Here is a 23,236-nt window from a genome sequence, read left to right on the forward strand (position 1 = left end):
TAAAATAAAAAAAATTAATGTTTTTTTATTTATTTCTGAGAGAGAGAGACACAGTGTGAGCAGGGGAGGGTCAGAGACAGAGGGAGACACAGAATCTAAAGCAGGCTCCAGGCTCTGAGCTAGCTGCCAGCACAGAGCCTGATGTGGGGCTCGAATCCACAAACCGTGAGATCATGACCTGAGCTGAAGTTGGACACCCATCAACTGAGCCACCCAGGCACCCCATTAATAAAATTAAAAAAAAATGTTTATTCATTTTTGAGACAGAGACAGAGCATGAGTGGGGGAGGGGCAGAGGGAGAGGGAGACACAGAATCCTAAGCAGGCTGTAAGCTCTGATCTGACAGCACAGAGCCTGATGTGGGGCTCAAACTCATTGACTATGAGATCATGATCTGAGCCACAGTTGGACCCTTAACTGACTGAGCCACTCAGGTGCCCCATCATTAGCCACTTTCAAGTGCTCAATAGCTACATGTAGTTCATGGCTATTTTATTGGACAGCACAGATAGAGAAACATAACCGTGATGGCAGAAGTTCTATAGGGCAGCACTGCCTTTGGGGCTATGTCTGTACATGGCAGGTTAAGACTTGAACACAGGTCTGATACGATGTTAAAGGCCCATGCTTTTAATACTTCAGCAGGTTGCAGAGGGGCTAGTCCAAGCAGATGCTTCCCTGCTATTGTGTTCAAGGGTAACATGAGTTCTCCAATTAGATTTTTGTGTGACTGAGTTTTGGTTCATGTGAACCTTCTCTTTGCATTTCAACAGATGAAAAAAACACTTCATGTAAAGGCCAGGTCTGCTGTGGCAGTTTCCCACATCTAACCTCTATTTCTGGGCAACAGTTGACTCAGAAAGCAGTCTTCTTTTTAAAGGAAGTTTTCATAACAGCTCAGAAATATAAAGCCTTTCCAAAGAGGCAGGCCTAACTAGAATTGTGTGGCAGACAGCAAAATCTCTCTGAATGCCGCACTTCTGCATTTCCATCTGCACTCCATGAAAGGCCAGGATCATTGTCCCCACAGAATGCAGCTAAATGGCAGCTGGAGCATGAATGGACAGGAAAAACACTCTCCTCCCTCTAATAACACCACTTAGGGCAGACAGGCGAGATTCTCTTCTGAATGTGCTAAAGAGATGCTGTTATGATAAGAGTAATTATTATACATTAGTTAAAATCCCATTTAGGCAGCATTATATTGCTGCTATTTTAAAAGAGGTTTCCTAACCTTCCAAGTTGTAGGGAGAGATTAATTAGTGTCAATGGAAGGATCTCCAAGATAAAAACAAATTAAGCCTTCTCATCCAGCCTTGCCTGTGTGTCCTTGAGTTGCTGCTTTCTTTGTGACAGAGATAGTATTTGGTCTGATCTATTCTGGTTGGAGAGAAAAGAAGGGGATGCACATTTGCTGAAGGGAATCTGATGTGTCAGACACCATGATAGGTACTTTAAAAGAAGAAGGAATCTTTGAACTAGGATTTCCCATTGTCCCCACCAGCCCACCGGAGAACATTGCTAAACTGAAGCATTTGTACCTTAGTACTGTGTTTTTGGCATAAACTGAATCATCTATTTTGGATGACCCCTCCCAAGTCATTCCAGATGATTTACTTCTGCTTCATTCCAATGGGCAAAAGAAAATACGGGATTAAAAACACACGTCAGTTATTTGTTTCTTTTAAGTTCTTTCATGAATACTAAAGACATTTCCTTCAGGATTGATGGCTCAGAGGATATTTTAAAAATATGGCAGGACCAATACCTGCCTGAAGTAAGTATTACTAACTTTGATCCTTTGTCCAGTCTCACTGGCTATAATATCTCATAATCCCTCCCATCAAATATTTTGTTTTTTTTTTTAATGTTTTATTTTTTATTTCTAGGAGAGAGAGAGACAGCGTGAGAAGGGGAGGGTCAGAGAGAGAGGGAGTCACAGACTGAAACAGGCTCCAGGCTCTGAGCCGGCAGTCAGCACAGAGCCCGACACGGGGCTCGAACCCACAAACCGCGAGATCATGACCTAAGCGAAAGTCGGACGCTTAACCGACTAAGCCACCCAGGCGCCCCTCCCATCAAATATTTTGAACTCGTTGCCCAGATTTTCTGAGACAGACCTCATTTCATGTACTACAACTATTGCCAGGTAAGGCAAATTACTACATTTGTACCTACAGGCATTTTGATTTTTATAAGTTTATTTATTTAAGGGAGAGAGAGACTGAGAGAGAGAGAGAGTGCATGTGAGTGGGGGAAGGGCAGAGAAAGAGGGAGGGAGAAAGAGAGATTCTCAAGCAGACTTTGTGCTGTCAGCTCCGAGGCCAGTCTCATGAATGCTGAGATCATTACCTGAGCCAAAATAAAGAGTCAGAAGTTTAGCCGACTGAGCCACCCAAGTGCCACCATTTTGATTTTTTAACTTTTATTATGTAAATAATCTCATGGCATGTGCCTAATTTTAGTTTCAGAAAACTGATACACCTATCACGTAAATCTTGAACTATTCCATGTGTTTCAGTTGGTTTTACTAACTATGTAACTTTAGGCCAATTATGTAGCCTCTCTGAGACTCAGTATTTTGATTAAAAAAAGGATAATAAGAATCACCTTGTGAGCATTCCTCTGAGGATCAAATGAAATGATGTATAAAAGCATTTATGACTTTCCTTTCAGAGTAAGATTGAGATAACAGGGACCAGATTTACCCTCCTGGCTGAAACAAACCAAAACTGACTAAAATATGTGACCCAAGAGCTTTTAAAACACTGGACAACAGGCAACAAAAGGCAGTAATTCTTGAGATGGGAAACACATGAGGCGAGCCCTGTAATTGTCCTAGCTTCCTGCCTTTAAAGAGTTTCCAGGCAGTGGAACAGGGAGGCAAAGTAAGTTTCAGAGCAAAGAATATTACCATGAATAATCAATGTCACTTCATTAAGATAAAAGGTTCATTGCAACAGGAGTACATAACAATCTTAAACACATGTGCACCTAATGACAGAGCTTCAAAATACATGTGGCAAAAACTGATAGACGTGCAAGGAGAAATAGATCAATCTACAGACAGCTTTCTTAAACAGCTTTCAGTCTTAACTGCGATGAAACATTCGTCAATAATGTGACAGATTAGAAAACTCAACATGTTTTGCAAGTAATGTCATAGAAAATACCAGACGCAAACACAAATGAAGAACAGCTCAGCCACACTTATGAGAAAGGAGGTTTGGATAATGGGGCATTAGGAAGCTGTGGAAGGGCTGGATAGGGAGCAGCAGGTGAGGTGTGGAAAGTGCCATGGACCACTGGCAAACTAGGGCGACCCTGTGTAAAATGGCAGGATAAGGTGTTGGGGTGTCACAGCCTAAGTCCTCAGACTTACCATTTTGTGAGAATGCCTTCCTTCAGGGTTGAACCAGATGTTTGCTATAATGTAATTTCACTGGGATAAAAATATAAAAGGATGATGTATTGGTCAGGATAGGCTGTTGCCCAGAATTCAGTAGTTTAATACAATAGATATTTTCTTTTCCCTTTCATGTGACAATCCAATAGCATTCTGCTCTATGTCGTCATTCAGGAACAAACTTCTTTTAGTCTCAGTTCTGTGTTCCTTCACTACCTTCCAGATTCTTTCTATTTAGTAGTGGATGGAATACATGAAGGAGTTTTTTATATTTCAGCCTGGAAGTGTCTTATGCCACGCAGGTTCACATCCCATTGTAGACATTCAGACACATGGCCTCAGCTAACTGCAGGATGTGGTCCAGCTATGTGCCCAGAAGAAAAGCAGAGCCCTGGCATTTGTAAGCACCAGCAATCTCTACATCAGATGTCCTCATCCTGTCTATTTATTGATGCTCTGAGAACCACATGACTTTGTTGAACACAAATCCTAATTCCAAGTTTCTTTTATTTTTTTGAAGTTTTTTGTTTGTTTATTGGGGGGCAAGGGGGGGGCAGAGAGAGAGGGAGAGAGAATCCCAGGCACGCTCTGTGCTGTCAGTGGCTCAATCTTAGGGGCTCAATCTCACAAACTGTGAGATCATGACCTGAGCCAAAATCAAGAGTCAGACACTAAACCAAACTACCCAGGTGCTCTACCAACCCAATTTATTTTCTAAGTGAGCTCAGTGGTTGTTATTATAGTAAATACTCATGGAAAGAATTTGAATTGGAGTCAAGCATGAATATTTTTTAACATAACTGAATGAAAATAAAACATTATACAGAGATATAAAAAGGCTTAATACATCATCAAATTTCAGAATGTTAGAGCAGAGCAAAATGGTCTTAAAAACTATCCAGTTCAGTCTTCTAATTTTGAAGTTAAGTAAATTGAGACCAATAGAGGCTATACAAAGTGTCCAAATCTATGTAGACAATCAGTAAGAGATCGAGGGTCAAAACCTAATTGGAGCGGCCTCGTGCTTTAAATTACCAAGAATTAAACAAGAATTTAACACATCAAGATAAAAAGTCTCTGTGTGATACTTTCATAAGACACAGAATAGTTAAACAGCTTTGAATTTAGTAAGTCTTTAGATTACATAGTCAGATAAAGGAGTCTTTTATTTTTGATAGGCATTTTGCTATTTCACTGATGAGATGGTAAGGGTATACCAGAGAAGTACCTGCTGCCCACAGTCTAATGAATTGAATTCTTATAGCATTCAGGGTGGGTCTTCTTTAGGGAATTGTTGACCAATTATTTGGTTTTCATAATTATAAATTTAGATCAAGTCAGAAATCTGATCATGTACAGCCCTGTGCTCTTAGGATAGTTGCATTGTTTAGTTCTACACATAGACTTGCTTTACAGTAAATGTTCTTTTTTTTAATGTTTTTGTTTTTGTTTGGAGAGAGAGAGAGGGAGAGAGAGAGCGCGAGCGAGCGAGCAGAGGAGCAGCATAGAGAGAGGGAGACAGAGAGTCCCAAGCAGGCTGTGCACTGTCAGCGCAGAGCCTGATGCAAGGCTCAAATTCATGAACATGAGATCATGACTTGAGTCGCAAACAAGAGTCTGACGTTTCCCTAACTGTACCATCCAGATGCCCCTCAGTAAATGTTCTTTTCCTGAATCTGATCTAAATGTTGCCATTTCCCCCTTCTTCATCTTTTGTACACACTGCAATAACTCACTTACTTGAGTTTGACACTGCGGATTCCACATGAATATATTTTCCAGACAAATGAAAGTTTACCCGCGCTACCAAAACACAATAACATTACAAGGAGATCTTTCTAGATGGTATCATGTACTTATCTCTCACCTTTAAGAAAGCTTTGATGTCTTCCTTTTAACATAGCACTAAGAGCAGGAGTCTGAAGCCACACTGCTTAGGTTTAAGACCTGCCTCTGACTCTTACCAGCTGTGTGACCTCTGGCATGTTACTTAATTTCTCCATGTCTGAGTTTCCTCATTTGTAAAATGAGAATAATATTAAGACATTCATCTTAAAGTGGTTGTGAAGATTAAGAGTTGATATATGTAAGACACTTAAACCAGTGTCTGCGATATAATCTGTACTAAGTAAATATTAGCTCAAAGCATCGCAGCCTATACTGTGTAGGAGGGAGAGGGAGAGCAGAATTAATTACTGGAAAAGACAAATACATTTTCTAACGTATGACAAGTTATAGGAAGGGAGTACTAAGTGCTATTAGAGTGTTAACAGGGAAACCAGATTTAGCCTGGCATTGTATTATAGAATTCTTTACATTTTAGTTTTTCCTGCTGATGTGTGAATTTTTTTGAAAGCGAGAAGCATGTCTTAATCTTCCTTATGTAACTGTCAGTGAGCACAGAATCTGGTGCATAGCAGCGGCTTGAGACTACTTTGGAAAGAGAGATTAAAGGAAAGAAAGAAAGAAAAAATTGTGATTCTACAGGTATCACGATGAGAATATAAAGATGTTGGAGGCAAGTATTCCACAGAGAGTAGACAATTATGCTCCCTAATGACCCCCACCCACAGAGGGGCAGCGCCTCCTGTGTGAGGGTCACCATCCTGGTGATTCCGGGCGTCTGCAGCTTAATGAGGATGTATCCATTTATGCATTAAGGCTTATTCACTTTGTTCAAAGCAATCCCTCAGGTCTTCCCGGAGGACTGGTTTGCTTATTTTATATAGGATTCTTAGAATACTGCTGACATGTTTGATAATCAGGAAGTCTTGGTTGGGGGTGGTGCTTGTCTTAGGGAAAGGCAGTGAGCTATGTTTGAAGGCAGGCTTTCCTCCTCTCTTGAGAGTTGAACAGTTTGAAAACAGACTGTATTCAGTCTTGCCTGGAATCAAGGGTGAAGGAGAAATATGGGGATTCGGTATCAAAGGGGCCCTGCCATTCTCTGGGCCTGAAGATGAATTGATACCACAGATCACCTGCTAAGAGTGAGGCATCGAGGAGAAAAGGGAGGAGCAGGTGGCAAGGTGCCTTGCCCCAGGTCACACAGTGGCTGAGCCTGAAGACCTCAGACCTGTATGCTCCCAGTCTGTCACCCTGCACCATAACAAATGGGATTTTGAACAAATGAAACAACTTTTTAAAATCTATAAATAAGGAGAGGGAAGAGAGAGACTAAATTGTTTGAACCTTCAATTTTAAACTGTGTTAACCTAGATGGAAGCCAATTTCATTTTTTAAATATATTATTTTTAAGTAATCTCTACATCCAAGCTCAAGCTTATAACCTTGAGATCAATAGTCACCTGCTCCACTGACTGAGCCAGCCAGGTGTCCTGACACCCCATTTTAAAAAATGCAATCAAAATAGCAGATAATGACAGTAATACCAACAAACACTTATATGTTTTTTATTATTTGCTGTGCATCATTCTATGTTTTATATGTATAGCTCATCAAATTTCTGTAACAACCTCATGCATGACCTAGCTTTTATTATTATCCCTATTTTACAGATGAGAAAACTGAGGTGTAAGAGGGTAAGCAACTTACCCTCGGTCATTCATTTGGTAGGCTGAAGAGTTAGGATAAAGATTTCATTAGAGGAAGCAGGGTCATTATTAAATGCCTACTATGTGTTAGGTGCTTTCCATCTTGGTCAGGGTGCACTTCTCTGTTCCTTTAAACTGGTCACATTCTCACCATGGTATGGACACAACTTTCAGTGTTATTACACATCAAGCTATGCTGAGGAGACAGTCAAGATCAGCAAGAGATTCTTGTTTCATTTTAGGAGCGCCACTTAGAAGGTTCCTGGAATACGGCTTGTCTCATGCTCAGCCGCAAGGGACAGACCAAACCTATGGCTGGGACCCAAGACAGAGGCTAGAAAGGAAAAAGGAAGTAAAGACAAAATAGAGATCGCAAATTCTTTGTGGACTGAAAGACAACCTGTTAGGAAGAGTAGCAAAAACCGTTTGCAGCATCCTCTGAATTCCAAGTGTGTTTGCAATCCAGCTGCAAGAAAACCAGACTCTTTCTGGTAATGGTCAATATCTGCATTCCTTCCCAGATGCTGCATAGCATAAAGATAAAACCTCATCTCATCCAACTGTCAAAGTTGCCCTCTAAGCTAAATAGTTTATTTCCCTTTAAAGAATTAAGCACGCTGAGATCTAGATAGCTTACCCAACATCAGACAGCTTAAGGCCAAGATGGCCTGAGATCCACATCTGCAGTTTTAAAACTGATACATTTTCCCATACTTTGGATGTTGCTTAAATATCCAGCCTAACCCATAAATGCTTCCCCTTTGCTCATAAGTTAGCTGGATTAGGGTACTTGTTGTTTAAGTTGAAGTCCTGGGTCCCTCTTCTGCTCCCCAGCCTTCCAACCCCAGCAGCTCAGGATCTTGATGCTGCCCAGAGTCAGTAAAACCAGGACCAGGTTGGGAAGTCCGAGGATAGTAAATGACTGGGTTGTGCCATGGGGTGTCAGTGGAGGAACACAGAGGTGTCAGTGGGCTCCTAGGGACCCTTCCCATCACTCTAGTGCTTAGTAACAGACTATCAATAATATCTCGAAAGAGAGAGCATCTAACAGCCCACCAACCCAGATGGCCAGCACTGGGTACATTAGCACATTTTGCTCTTCTAGGAATAAAAGAACCACAACTGTGTCCTTGAGTCTGTTAAACAATGTTAACTAGAGGGAGGGGTCAGGAGAGAGGTACGTGTAGTGGTTTATGGGCAGGAGATGAGAGAAACCACACAGCTCATTTGCCTGGTGCTAATGGATCTGAAGTGAGGAGCCTGTGAAGAACTGAGAACAAGGGAAGTCCATTAGTGTCATGTTTGTATTTCTCCTCCTCTGAAGCTGGATTCCAGGCACATGGGGAGAAAAGACCAATTTCCACTCCCAATAGTTTTACCCATTAGTGTCAAATTATCCCAAGAGGGAGGAGGAAAAGAAAAAAATGCCAACTGTGTAAACAGAAAGTTTGGAACCTTACTAGGAAGCTTCTCTTCTCTGCCCAGGCCATAGCCTGATGTCTTGGGGAGATGATTCGCTGGTAGTTGAGGTGGGGGCTTGTTCCTTCCACCCTCTCCACCTATAAGATTCTCAGCAAGAGATCGCCTTACCTGTAACAGGACATGAATCAAGTTCCACTGCCTAAGTTAAGCCAACATTAATTTCACCAAAATGAAATGGTTTTGATCTATGGAAACCAAACATAAAGAAATAAAATAGAAATATCTAGTATTTTTAAGCACTTACTTTGGGCTGGGTATTGTTTCAAGTGCTTTATAAATTCTAACCTGTTTAACTTTTATAGTAATGCCAAGAGGTAGAAACTGTTCTTATCTTCAGTTTCAGCCACGAACGCTGAGGCCCAGCAGAGTGTTTCATCATCTATTACCTCTTAACAAACTACTCCAACACTTAGTGGCCTAGAACAACAATTTATTACTATTACCTCATGCTTCTTTAGGTCATGAATTTGGACATAGCATAGTAGAGTCAGCTTTGTTACAGTGGGGATGACTTGAGTGTCTGGGTGCTACTCAGGCTTTTCTTTCTCTGCATGGTCTCTCCACACGGCCAACTTGAGTTTCCTCATAGCATGGTGGACTCAGGGTAGGTGAGCTGCTTGCATGGTGCCCCAGGACATGAAGAGCAAGGATTTTCAGAGGCTGAACTGAAGCTGCAAGTCTTCTTATGATAATAGCCTCAGATCCCCTAGAAGATAACTTTAGCACAGGCAAGTCATTAAGACCAGCCAAGATTCAAGGAGAAAGGAATAGGAGGGACATCAAGGAATTTAGCATCATTTAAAATTTACCAAAGGAAGTAATTAATCAAGTCATATAGCCACTGAGTTGGAAGATAGCATTTTAATTCAGACACCCACTATACCAAGTTTAGTAATCTGGAAATTGAAGTTATGTATCATTAAGACAAATCCAGTGGATGATGGATATTCTGGCATTCATTTGTAATTTGTAATTCAATTGTAATTCAAGTGTAATTCATTTGGAATACAGATTACATCTTCTTCTAAAGATGTGATGTTCCTTTCTTTTCCTCTTCCTTAGACCATTGTTAAACACCAACTTTGTGCCAGGCGCTGTCCTAGGTGATAGGTATATAAAACAACAAACAAACTACTATCCTTGTTTTTAAGACTCTTGTGGACTGGCAAGAAGGGGACAAACATGTATTTAATTATTGTTCAATGGGATCAGCACTGCATGATAGGAACTAATGTGGAAACTGAAGGAGAAACATCTAATTCTAACTTAGAAGTCTGGGAAGGCTTACCAGAAGGAGATGAAGTTTTGTTATATATTAGAGAATTAAGAGTAGCTTTCCAGGTGTTACAAACCGAATGTGTGTGTGTCCTCCCCAAATCCACATATTGAAACCCTAACTCCTAACATGGCTATATTTAGAGGTAAGGCCTTCTACCAAAATACTTGAGATTAGATAACATCATAAAAGTAGAGTCCTGATCTAAAAGGATTAGTGTCCCTATAAGGAGAGACACCAGAGAACTAGCTCCCTTTTCCCCTAAGGAAAGACCATGTGAGGACATAAGGAAAAGTGGCCTTCTGCAAGCCAGGAAGAGAGTCCTCATCAGAAACTGAATTGGCCAGAACTTTGATCTTGGGCTTCTAGAAACTGTGAGAAAATAAATTTGTGTTAAGTTACTCAGTCTGTGCAATTTTGTCATGGCAGCCTGAGCTGATTAAGACACCAGGTAAAAAGGGAAGGAATAGTATTCCAAGGAGAAGCCACAGTGTATTTAAGTGAAAGGAAACTTAAAAGAGCATGGCGTATTTAGAGAACCCGCAGTACTTCATCAGGCCTGAAGTATAGGGTGTTTTGGGGGAAGCAGTGGGAAATATACCAGAAAGATGCCCAAATCTGGGTACTTTGAACTTCCTAAATTGCTAAATTAACTGGTCTTGGGGCTGTCTGACTTCTGGATTTCTCCTTATGTGAGATAAGCTTCGATATTCTTTGGACCATTGAGACATAAGTTTTCTGTTCTTTGTATTCCAAGGCACTGAATCATTTAGGATGAATCTTGACTGCATGTTACAAAAATCCCAGAATAATGACTTAAACAATATAGAATTGTCATTCTCTCTTGATAAAAACATACTGGTGTTAGCAGTCCAGGGTTGGCCTACACTCCACAGTGGCAAAGGCCTGGCCTCGCTCTGTCATATTGTTATGCCATCCACAACAAATGACTTTGGGATCGTGTTATAAGAACCAGCTATTGTGTCTGTGTTCCAACCAGGAAGACAGAAGGATACTGTTCATATAAGGTCTTCCCTTTTTATAGAAACCACATTCAACACTTCTACTTGCCTGCCACTGGTCAGAACTTAATCACACAGGAGCATATATGTGGAATCTTGAAAGTCTGTCTTCACTTTGGGAGGTTATACCTCCAGATAAAATTTACAGGCTAACTAATAAAAGAATAGATATACTGAGGAGCACTTACCAGGCTTTGCTACAGAGAAACTTCCTCTGACTCATCTAGATGATGATACAGTTGTATGAAGGGTGGTGAGGGGAAAAGAGAAATAAATTCCCAGAAGGGATTTTGTACATTACTGTTAGGGCAATTCTGGTGCAATAGAACTTTTGCCATGGTACTAGATGCCTGGAGTTTTTTAGGATTTTTACGCAGCTATCTTTGTAGATAGGGAAGAAACATAAAATAGAATTTTTTTTATCAGTGGGATGTGTATTCTTGTTATTTCCTAGTATTTCACAGTTTGTAAAGTGCTTCTGTATCATATAGCTCACTTGGACAGGAAAAAAATAAAATCCACATTAAAGAGTCAGTCTGGTTAAAGGGGGATTCTGGCTTTGACTAATACAGCTACTGGAATTGAGACTATAAAACTCAGAAAGAAGACACTAAGTTCAGATATTTAGAATAGATGCTAGAGAGCTTCCAACCCAGGACTGAATTTATACTGGAGCCTGAAAACCTATACATTATACAAAAGGAATATGATAAGATACTTTATAAGCAATGAAAATGTATACTTATCAATGAAATTCTGACTGTCACTTTCTATTCTCCTCCCTGAGGAACTGATAAATATCCTCAGATAGTATATTGCTGTGCTTGGGATGCCATAAAAAGTACCATAAACTAGGTGACTTAAGCAACAGAAATTGAGGGGAGAAGTCCGAAATCAAGAAGTTGGAAGGGTTTGTTCCTTCTGAGGAATTTAAGGGAGAATCTGTTCCAAGTCTCTCTAGATTTTGGTAGTCTGCTGGCCATTTTTGACTGGTAGATGGCACTCCCTCTGTGTTTTCGTATCATCTTCCTTCTATGTGTGCCTGTCTCAGTGTCCAAATTTCCTCTTTTATAAGAATACCTGTTGTATTGATCATATAAGCACACCCTAATGACCTTATGTTACCTTGGTTACTTCTGTGAAGACCTTATTATTTTTTAAAGTTTCTTTTGAGCGAGCAAGCGATAGAGAGAGAGAGCGAGCGAGCGAGTGAGCGACCAAGCAGGGGAAAGGCAGAGAGAGAGGGAGAGGGAACATCTCAAGCAGGCTTCACACTGTCAGTGCAGAGCCCAGTGTGGGGCTGGAACTCTCGAATTATGAGATCATGACCTGAGCCGAAATTCAGAGTTGGACACTTAAGCGACTGAGCCACTAGGCACCCCAGACCTTATTTTTAAATAAGGTCACATTCTAAGGTACTGAGGGACTGGGAGTTAGTACCAACATATCTTTTTGTGGGGAAGCACAATTCAGTTCATGGCAGATGGGTATTGTTGAGGAGGTTAGCTTTGATTTTGATAGTTTAGTTTTATCTTCTTCCAGCTTCCTCTGATTTTCCTCTGGTGTCCCACATTCTTTGTTCCCAAGTTACTCTGTGCATTTTTGTTAGGGCACTTAGTAGGAATTACTTATGGTATTACTCAGGATTCACACTGAGTATCAAATTTTTCTTCAGTGTTGCTGAGGAAATTAGATCCCCCCAAACCTGCTGCAAAATGCTGGCTGCCTGCCTTTGTGCTGTGGGAATGGTTGAGAGGTGTTTCATCTCTGTTCCCCTCATTTCATCTCTACACTCTGGGTATTGAGTTTATATATCCCCCCACATACATGTTAACTTTCTTTTTTTCTCTATTTGCTGCAATGAAGAGAAGCTTTTAGTGAGAAAAATTATTTTCTGACTGGAATCTAACCTATTTTTCCCTAGGCCATGGTACCTTCTGTGGGACACCATTAAATATACCCTCAGAGTGCTCAGGGGGCAATTCCTATTTACTGCTTCTTTCTCAACACAGTATAGTCTTATGTTCCTGACTTATTTTGGAATAGTCAGTGCTGTTTCCTGCCATGTACAGTATCCCTTGGCCCATCTGCAGCCCCTTAATCAGAAGAGTAGTGCTTGACTGTTCTTTGAGCAAAAGTGGCCATGGACTGGGCCAGCGTGGGCTTGTTTAGAGATAATCGGGTGGGGAGGGGCTCTGTTTCATGGAACCCATAATGATTTGCTAACTTATCCAGATTGGTTTGCTTCAGGATTATGTCTAGATAATATTGTGGGTACTAACCAGATAGGTGGAGAGAAATAGATGCAGTGAGAAAGAATTTGAAAGAATTGTCCAGTCCTCAGAGGAGGCTTAAGTCCTGTCACCTTCTTGTTCCTACTCCAGACAATATAAATCCTGAAAATAAATATTCTCCCTTTTCAAATTTTTAAAAATGTTTTATTTATTTCTGAGAGAGAGAGAGAGAGAGAGACAGTGTGAGCAGGGGAGGGTCAGAGAGAGAGAGGGAGATACAGAATCTGAAACAGGCTCCAGGCTCTGAGCTAGCTGTCAGCACCCCGATGCAGGGCTCAAACCCACGAACTGTGAGATCATGACCCGAGCTGAAGTCGGTCGTTTAACCGACTGAGCCACCCAGGTACCCCAAATGTTCTCCCTTTTTAAAAGATGGTCCTTGCAACCTACCTACCTACTTTCCTTCCCTCCTTCCTTCCCCCCTTCCTTCCTAACCTAACTTAGTTCCTCTCAATAATCTCTTGAAACCCTGAGACGTTAAGAGATTTGCCCAATGCTGCACAGCTATTAAATGGTAGAGCTGGGACCTAAACCTGATTGTTTTGATAACAAATATCATACATAAAATACTACATAACTGTTAATGAAAATGTGCTTAGAAGCAATGCACGAGGATGACCTTACATACTAGAGGGCTACAGTAGTGCTGGACACGAAATAACAACAGCAGTTTCCAAAGGCTTTCCTTCCTTTTATCTCATTGATTTTATTGTTATCTTCAAAGCAATTCTGGAGTAGAGGCATGGAGGGCAACTTTATCTTCAGTTTTAAATGCGGAAATTGAGGGGCGCCTGGGTGGCTTAGTCGGTTAAGCGTCCGACTTTCACTTAGGTCATGATCTCGCGGTTCGTGGGTTCGAGCCCCGCGTCGGGCTCTGTGCTGACTGCCGGCTCAGAGCCTGGAGCCTGTTTCAATCTGTGACTCCCTCTCTCTCTGACCCTCCCCTGCTCGCGCTGTCTCTCTCTCTCTCTCCTAGAAATAAATAAAACATTAGAAAAAAAAAATTAAAAAAAAAATGCGGAAATTGAGTTTCTAGAAGTTAATTACTTGAGTAAGGCCACAGAATCAGGAAATAGTAGTGGCAGAAATTAGGACTGTCTTTTTAATTTAATTTTTTTAAGGAGGTTCCATGCCCTATATGAGGGCTTGAACTCACAACCTTGAGATTAAGAGCCACATCCGGTATTGATTGGGTCAGCCAGGCATCCTGGCACTACCATTTTAAATAACCAGCCCAGTGAGTGGCACATTCAATAAGTGTTTTTAAGACAAAAGAACATAGGGGCACCTGGGTGCCTCAGTCGGTTAAGCATTTGTCTCTTGATCTCGGCTCAGGTCATGATTTCACCATTCATGAGATTGAGCCCCACATTGGGCCCTGCACTGACAGTGTGGAGCCCACTTGGGATTCTCTCTGTCTCCCTTTCTCTCTACCCCTCTCCCACTCACACTGTCTCTTTCTTTCTCTCTCAAAATAAATATGAAAGAGAGGAAGGAAGGAAGGAAGGAAGGAAGGAAGGAAGGAAGGAAGGAAGGAAGGAAGGAAGGAAGAAAGAGCAAGCAATAGAAGGAAAGAAAGAAAGAACATAAGGAAAGGAAGCAAGAGAAGAGGAAGGAGAGTCTCTTCATAACTTCAAGCTATGGTCAACATGCAACAAGCAGACCCAGCTCTTGTCACCATTCCTTAAGCCTAGGCACCGCCCAAGCCATGCTTAGCAGTCCTCAAGCTTCTTTCTTGTAAGCTCTGTTGGGGATACCTAAGGCCTCAATAATTCTGTACTCAGTGAGTCATCCTCTCCTCCATCTGTTTATGTAACAAGTCTAACCACAGCCATTGTTGCTGATTACATGCTGGAAATGACCTAACAATGTTGTATTTAATGATCTCCAATCATTTCCATCTGGTCCGTGGGTGGCTGCATAGTCATTATTCATCAATGAAACTTTGCAAACACAAACACATATGTATGTATATAATAAAACCTCAATAATTTGCACTAATTGGAGGGAAGGCCTATCTGAATTAACAAAAAGTAAGAAATGCTGTTTTATTACTTTCAAGCTCATGATGTAATTAACCACCTAATGAGACTGAGGCATGGTAGAAAGAGCACTGTAATGGGAGTTTTGTGAACTTGATGCTGTTAAGGAGAGAGATGAGATGAACAGAGCAGATACTTAGGCTAGGTCACACAAGTGCGACACTGGAGCATGGTGGCCACATTTTACGGTCTGTCCTTTAGATGTGTAGGTTCAGAAATGTGAAGTTGTTGGTATTGGTAGCAGTGATCCACTTAGAGAGGCTAGAAGACACATCCCACACAGTAAGTAAATGAATCATGATAAATAAATCATATAGGACCTCAACATAAAATTTAATGCTAATTGTTAGTTTTGTTTGAAAGCCTTCTTTCAGTTGGACCAAATATGTATGCTGGCTGATTGGTACATTGTCTCTTATGTGGGAATGTCCTCATGATAATCCACTGCTGACTCATTAGGTTGCATTCTGTTGTAAGTAACAGGAATCGCATTTCAAAATACGTGACATGAATGGTGGTGGTGGTGGGGAGAGCTTTAATGGTTACTATGTTTGGAAATCCAAAGCAGAATGTGATGGGGAGTTCTTCTGACTTAGATACTCAGCCATTTTATCAAGTTCTGGTTTTAGTTGCTTGTTTGTTGTGTGTATGTATATGTGCATGCTCATGTGCCTTATCTCTGCCTACTACAATGTCTATTCATTCTAAGGCTGGTTTCTTCTATGGTAGCCAAGTGAATGCATTGGCTTTACATCTGCATACCACATGGTCCTGAATAGAGTGGGTCTGAGGAGAGTGAGGCAGAAAGATAAAGGGAGAGGAGGGGAGAGGAAGTCAAAGGAGAGGAGAGAGGAGGGGGGAGGGGGGGAGAACCTGAGATTGAGAAGGTAGGGATATTGTCCTAACATTTATTACTCTCAGGTGTTTAGAAAGCACAGAATCAGAAAAGAAAGCATTCCCTGGATGAAAGTAACAGCCAATATCATGGCATTGCCTCTTTTGGACAAAATTGGAGGCAACATGGCCAACTTATGTTCTTTCATGACCCTTTTTTAGTTCCCATGCAGATCCCCTTATACTGTCATCTTTCTTTAGGAAGATTAAAATAGAATTCATTAGGCCACAGATTTTTTTCCCCACCATCAACTGTATTCTGGTTATACCTTTCTGAGACTTCATCACAATTATGTTGCCTAGACTTTGAAAATATCCATGTTTATTAGGCTTTTAGGATGCTTGACTTTTCTAATTTTGCATAGATTCCAACAGGGCTCTTGAGGTGGGGGGGAAATTAAGTTTATTTAGTGAGCTTTTTCTGTGTGGCATCCACTGAAATAAATGTAAACTTAAAGCAACATACATACATTATTTCATGTAATCCGCAGAAAGTATTAGTCCCATTTAGAAAGGTTAAGGCTCTGACCCCATAACCAGCAGCTCTGAAAGATACAGCTAGTTCTTCCTCCATGTCCTCTAGTTCTCTGAGAAGTAGAGGTTTTAGTTCTAGTTCTGCCATTATCTATGTTTGTGGCCTTGGTGTCTTCACCTGTGACATGGCAGGAGAGGACTAAATGATCTTCAAGATTGGTGTCTAATTTTAAGATGTAGTGCATTACATGTGAAACTATGGTCTTACTTAGTCTTTACCTAAATAGATAAACTTAGGAGTGGTTAGGAATGTGAATATAAGTATGGCAAGGAACTTGAAAACTCTTTATTCCTTTCCACTGGTTAGATATTGGTCTCAAAAGTATCCTAAAAGGCCACATGATGAACTCCATCCCCACTGTGGTGGAATGTGGGTGCCAGAATCATAGGTTGACTTACTTTGGGGATATGTAAGATCTTCTCCCATTAAGAATAGTGTCTTCTTCATGAACAGACACTTCTCCAAAGAGGACATCCAGATGGCCAACAGACACATGAAACGATGCTCAGCATCCCTCCTCATCAGGGAAATACAAATCAAAACCACACTGAGATACCACCTCACGCCAGTCAGAGTGGCTAAAATGAGCAAATCAGAGAACTCGAGATGCTGGCGAGGATGTGGAGAAACGGGCACCCTCCTACACTGTTGGTGGGAATGTAAACTGGTAGAGCCCCTCTGGAAAACAGTGTGGAGGTTCCTCAGGAAACTAACAATAGAACTCCCTTATGACCCAGCAATAGCACTGCTAGGAATTTACCCAAGGGATACAGAAATGCTGAGGCATAGGAGCACATGGACCCCAATGTTCATAGCAGCACTCTCCACAATAGCTAAAACATGGAAAGAGCCTAAGTGTCCATCAACAGATGAATGGATCAAGAAGATGTGGTTTATCTATACCATGGAATACTACATGGCAATGAGAAAGAATGAAATCTGGCCATGTGTAGCAACATGGATGGACCTTGAGGGTGTTATGCTGAGCGAAATAAGTCAGGCAGAGAAGGACAAATATCATATGTTTGCACGTATAGGAGGATTAGGAGGAAATTGACGGAGGAACAAGGGGGAGAAGAAGGGCGGAAATGGTGGGGGAAAGGGAGAGAGGCAAACCATGAGAGACTCTTGAATGCTGACAAAAACTGAGGACTGATGGATGTGGGGGGGAGGGGGAGATGGGCATGGAGGAGGGCACTTTGGGGATGAGCACTGAGTGTTATGTGGAAACTAATTTGACAATAAACTATTTGTAAAAAAAAATAAAAAAATAAAAAAATAGAACAAAGAAAAAAAAAAAAAGAATAGTGTCTTCTTGGGGTGCCTGGCTGGCTCAGTTGTTAGAGCATGCAGCTCTTGCTCTCTGTTATAAGTTCAAGCCCCGTGTTGGGTGTAGAGATTACTTAAAGATAAAGTCTTAAAAAAATAGTGTCTTCTCTTTCTTTAATGCCTCTTATGTCTTTCATGGATCAAAGAAGATCTCTATAGCATCTGAGTAGTCACTGAGCTAAAGCACAATTAATGAACTTTAATTATACGCACATTTGTGCAAAAACCAAACAAGGTGTTGAGTATTCTCAACAAGAAAGAAACTAAGCAAATTCACCTAGGTATGGTTAGATTTACACTTGGGTAGCAATGGATGTTATTCTATTTCTTTCCTAGTACCCTCTACTTTGATTGTCAGAGATCATGCAGGTCAGTGTCTACTTGAGCCTTGATCCCCATGGTGCAGTGTAAGCAGAAGATAGTTCTAATATATTTAGGGAAATTTTTAAAATGCTACTTGCATGTGTGAACCAATTGGTTTAATTAGGAAAATAGTGCTTGGTTTGCCTTCTGTGATCAGTCTTCTTTGCTATGAAACTGTTACAGTAATGTAATGCATACCACAACTTGGAGCATGGCCAGGGGCGAAATCTCAGGTCTGCCACTTACTGGTTGGGTGACCTTTCATCTCAGATATTGCTGTTGCTTATTTTCTATCATTCAAGTCTTTTGCATATCCTTAATTTCTTATCATGCTTATGCTTTCCTCCACCATCTTGAACATATGGAGTATATTTATAGAAGCTGTCTTAACCTCCTTGTTTATTATTTGTATCATCTGTGGTATTTCTGTATCTGTTTTTATTGACTCATTTCCCCCCTCAGGTTTTGGGTCATATTTTCCCGCTTCTTTGAATGCATGTTAATTTTTTGTTGGGTGGAAGACATTGTGAATTTTATGTTGCTGGTTGCAGATTTGTTTTTCAGTCCTTTAAATGTTTTTTTAGGCTTTTTTGAATTTCTTGGAAACAAATTGATCCTTTTGACTTGCTTTTAATTTTTCTTAGGCAGATCCTGAATGGCCTTTAGTGTAGAGTTGATACAACCCTACGACTAAGGTGATATCTTTTGAGGAGGCAAATATTAAAAGATCTTTTTACTCTGGCTGGAAGGAACATAAAATATTCCCAACCCTTGGTGAGCCCGGGGAAGTACTCCTCTTTGATCATTCTCTCCCTGGGTCAGCAGTTTCTTTACACGCATGTGCTGATGAGCACTCAGCTAAAGATACAAGGGGAATCCTTTGTATCTCTCTGGAGTCTCCTTCTGTGCAGCTCTCTCTTCTTCAGTTCCTTTACCTGCTTTGGCCTCTGGGAACTCCATCTATGCTCTGTGTCCTCAACCCCTTTCCTTTGTTATTACCTGGAAATTCTGCAGATAGTAAGTTGGGGCATCCTAGGGCTTACCTCTTGATTTACCTTCTCACTGGGATCATTGTCCTGCTCTGCCAATTACTGAATGTCTGAAAACCATTGTTCCATAGATTGTGTTCAGTTTTTTAGTTGTGTAAGGTGGGAAGGTAAATCTCATCTCACCATGACTGGAAGCAGAAGTCCATGTTCTGCTTTATGAAACACAGCCCCACTGTTCACCAACTGAGGGGGCCTAAGCTAGTTATTGGATCTCCCAACTCCTCAATTCTCTTAGCTATAAAGTGAAAATTCTGGTGATATCAACATATAGTGTGCTTGCGAGAGTTAAGTAAACTAATTCGTATGGTATTTTTAGTACATTGCTTGATGTATAGCAATTACAGTTGATCCTTGAACAAAATGGATTTGAACTGCGCAGGTCCATTTATAAATGGATATCTTTTTAACAAATATACATATAGTACTGTAAATGTATTTTCTCTTCCTTATAGTTTCCCTAATGGCATTTTCTTTTCTCTAGCTTACTTCATTGAAAAGGATACAGTATTAATATATGGAGCATAGAAAATATGTGTTAATTGACCATTAATGTTGTAGGTAAGGCTTCCAGTCAACAGTAGGCTATTACTAGTTAAGTTTTAGGGGGATCAAAAGTTATATATGGATTTTCAAACCCACAGAAGGTTGGCATCCCTAACTCCTACATTATTCAAGGGTCAACTGTAGTCATAAAATTCTAGCAGTGATGATGATAATGATGCTCAGAAAACATCTATTTAAGCTGCACTCAAAACCACAAGTTTTTGTATGCCACAAATTCCATGTCTATAAAATGACCGGGATCTATTTTTATTTCTGAGTCCAATCTGGCATTTATAAGGTTCTCCTCTCGGCTCTTGAGAGTACCCCTCAGCAAACTCTGTCCTGTGAACCAAATCTAGGCCTCTGCCTGTTTTTGTAAATAAAGTTTCAGTGGAACATAGCCACATCCATTTGTTTATATATTGTCTGTGGCTGCTTTTGCACTACAATGCCAGTACTGAGTAGTCATGACAGAGATCATGAGGCCCACAAAGCCTAAAATATTTGTTATTTGGCCTCTTACAGTTTGCCAACCCTTCTCTAGAGGTTGGGTCAGAAAAATCCAAAAGATGTTAGCAGACTCCTGCCTCTTTAAATCCATGTCTCTAGCTTGAAGAAAGAGGCTGCATATATCAGGTCATACAAGGGCCCTGTCTGGAACAGGCTGGAGTTCCTGAGAGTCGTCCTAAACCAAACCTTCTGAGGGCCTTAACTCGTCTTGACTACCTGGCCCTTCTCCATGGCCCATCCCTACTTCTTGATCCTTGCTGGCAATTCCTAGAGTGCTGGGAGAACTGAGATGTCACAGAACAACAACAACAAAAAAGTCACAATAAAATTTGAGAAGTGATGTGAGCTTGCACCTTTTATTTTGGTTCATTAAGACTATTTTTTATTTTATGAAAGAAAGGACATTTAATCTCTAATGGTAGTTCCCATATGGAGTAAATTTGGCTTTATAAAAAACTCAGGAGATCTCTTTTTACTGCTGACTAGCTACCATTTGTCCACAGACAGATGTTTAGGAATTGCTGCTCTATGTGTTCCTTTTAGCTCCTGGTCTGTCTCCCTCTGTGACATATCACTTCAGCATCTGGCTCTGTGCTTCCTTCACTCCTTAGTTTTAGATCCTCCTGTAACACTCTCCTGTGGTCCTCTGTTCCATCAGTGATACTCATTAGGCTATGTCTGTTTTACTTACTACTTCATGAAGAGTAACTTGATCACTCGCATGCAGAACAGTTTCCTTCCATATGCCTTACATATTTATTAAATTGATTTCATTTTAATTTTGGGCTGACTTTCCTTTGGAAATGTTCTCCCTTTGTTAAAAAAAATTATTTATTGTGAGAGAGAGTGAGAGAGCAATCAGGGGAGGGACAGAGAGAGAAGGAGACAGAGACAGAGAATCCCAAGCAGGCTCCACACTGTTGGCACAGAACCCAAAGTGGGGCTTGATCCCACAGACCGTGAGATTATGATCTGAGCCAAAACTAACAGTCACTTAACCCACTGAGCCACCCAAGTACCCCTGGAAACTTTCTCTTATTAAATACTATCTAGTAAGGTAGCTGTGGCCTTCCTGACTTATTACACTCTCTCTTCTCCCGATTGAACTCAGGGACAAGAAGGCTTTTTTCAAACTGTCCCTTGACCCATCCCCATGGTGGAGGAGAATTGAAGGAATGAGAATGAATGGCATCTCCTGGGAAATCCAGGAGTGTAGATCAAAGATGCCCACCAAATATGGGAAATTTCTATGAAGTCTCATGGTTTAACTTGAAAAACTTGAAAATTTATATGACTGTTATATTCTACTCTCTAATATATCCATTTGTTTCATAGAAAAATAATTTTTTTAGTTCCTTAACAACATGAAAGGGTGCTCAATTTCACGAATCTTTAGGGAAATGCAAATAAGCACATTAGGTAAATGCAACAACAATAATGAGATACCACATCCCACCATTAGGATGGTTGTTATTAAAAAAGAAAAAAAAGAATGCAAAATGATGAAGCCACTGTTGAAAACAGTATCACCGTTCCTCAAAAAATTAAATGTAGAATTACCATATGACCTAGCAATTCCACTTCTGGGTATGTAATAAAAAGGACTGAAAGCAGGGACTTGAACAAATATTTGCAATAGCCAGAAAGTAGAAACATCCAAATATCTATTGATGAATAAATCAATAAACAAAATGTGATGTATCTCCAAAATGGGACAGTACTCAGCCTTTAAAAGGAGGGACATTCTGATACACGCTACAGCATGGTTGTACATTGACAACATCATGCTAGGTGAAATAAGAAGTTAGCCAGACAAAAAAAAAAGACAAATATTGTATGATTCCACTCGTATGAAGTGTCTAGAATAGTCAAATTCATAGAGACAAAGTAGAATGGTAGTTATTAGGGACAAGGTGAAGGGGGAGTGGAGGTTATGATTTAACCGGTATGGGTTTTGAGTTTGGAATGTTAAGAGGGGTCTAGAGATGGATGGTGGCAGGTGGGTGCACAACAGTGGGAATGTACATCATCCCACAGACTGTATACTTAAAAATGGTAAAAATGGTTGATTTTATGTTACATGTATTTTACCACAATAAAAAAAAAGTGACAACAGTAATAATGGTTCATTTTAGAAAGCTGAGAAGTGACAGAAGGGTACATATTGGAAGTCAATACTAATCATTTGACATACATGTTTTGATTTTATCCTTTCTATGCATGTGTATAAGTTTTTAATGACTATGGAACCATGCTGTCTTATATTTTTATAATCAGGGATGAGATTTAACATTATTGAGCCATTATATTGTGCCATTTTCGTGACTCTATTTAATTTCATTCTCAGAAAACACTGTGAAATAAAAGGTTTTCTATCTCCATTTTATAGATGTGGAAACTTAAAAGACTTTTTGGGATTCATATAAATGACAAGAACAGGATTTGAAGCAAATCTTTGTATTCACAAAGCCCATATTCTTTCTAGGATTTGGCACTACCTGCAGCCCTGGGAAACAGAGCAAGTTCAGAAACCTGGTTTATGCTTGTTTTACAAAGGAGAAAACAGGATTGGAGAAATTAAAGTGAGTTACCTACACATTTGGACATTACAAGTCCAAATCTCACATTTTCACAATGATCTCATAAGGCATGAGAAGTGGTTTCTGAGGGAGGCAGCATCAAATTCTTCAAAGGTTGCCCTGGTGTTGTCCTGGGTCACCTGTATCTCTCTACAGGGGCATCTGTCATGCAGTAGATGGGCTGGAGAGATGTCTCTTGACTCTTGGAGTCCTAGTTGCTCCTTTGGGCTTGCAACAAATCAGTGTCTTCTTTGCACAAAAACACTGGAGACTTTTGCTTTCCCTTCTCCTTTTATAGCCTGATAAGACTCCATTCCAAAGTCTTGGCTACTGCCAGGCTGGATTATTCTGTTTGTTTTG

The 23,236-nt window shown here is 40.5% G+C and overlaps 1 long non-coding RNA gene across 1 annotated transcript in view; it reads left to right on the forward strand.

The window, feature by feature from the left end:
- The window catches only part of LOC120220329, a 36,878-nt gene extending 14,005 nt beyond the window's left edge, over positions 1-22,873 (forward strand). The window contains exon 6 of the long non-coding RNA XR_005525540.1: positions 22,783-22,873. This is a non-coding gene — a long non-coding RNA (uncharacterized LOC120220329). The remainder of the gene's footprint in view (positions 1-22,782) is intronic.
- Positions 22,874-23,236: the final 363 nt, after the last annotated feature.

Source organism: Hyaena hyaena, unplaced genomic scaffold, assembly GCF_003009895.1.
Source record: "Hyaena hyaena isolate Hyena2069 unplaced genomic scaffold, ASM300989v1 scaffold_685, whole genome shotgun sequence".
Taxonomy (NCBI): Eukaryota; Metazoa; Chordata; class Mammalia; order Carnivora; family Hyaenidae; genus Hyaena; species Hyaena hyaena.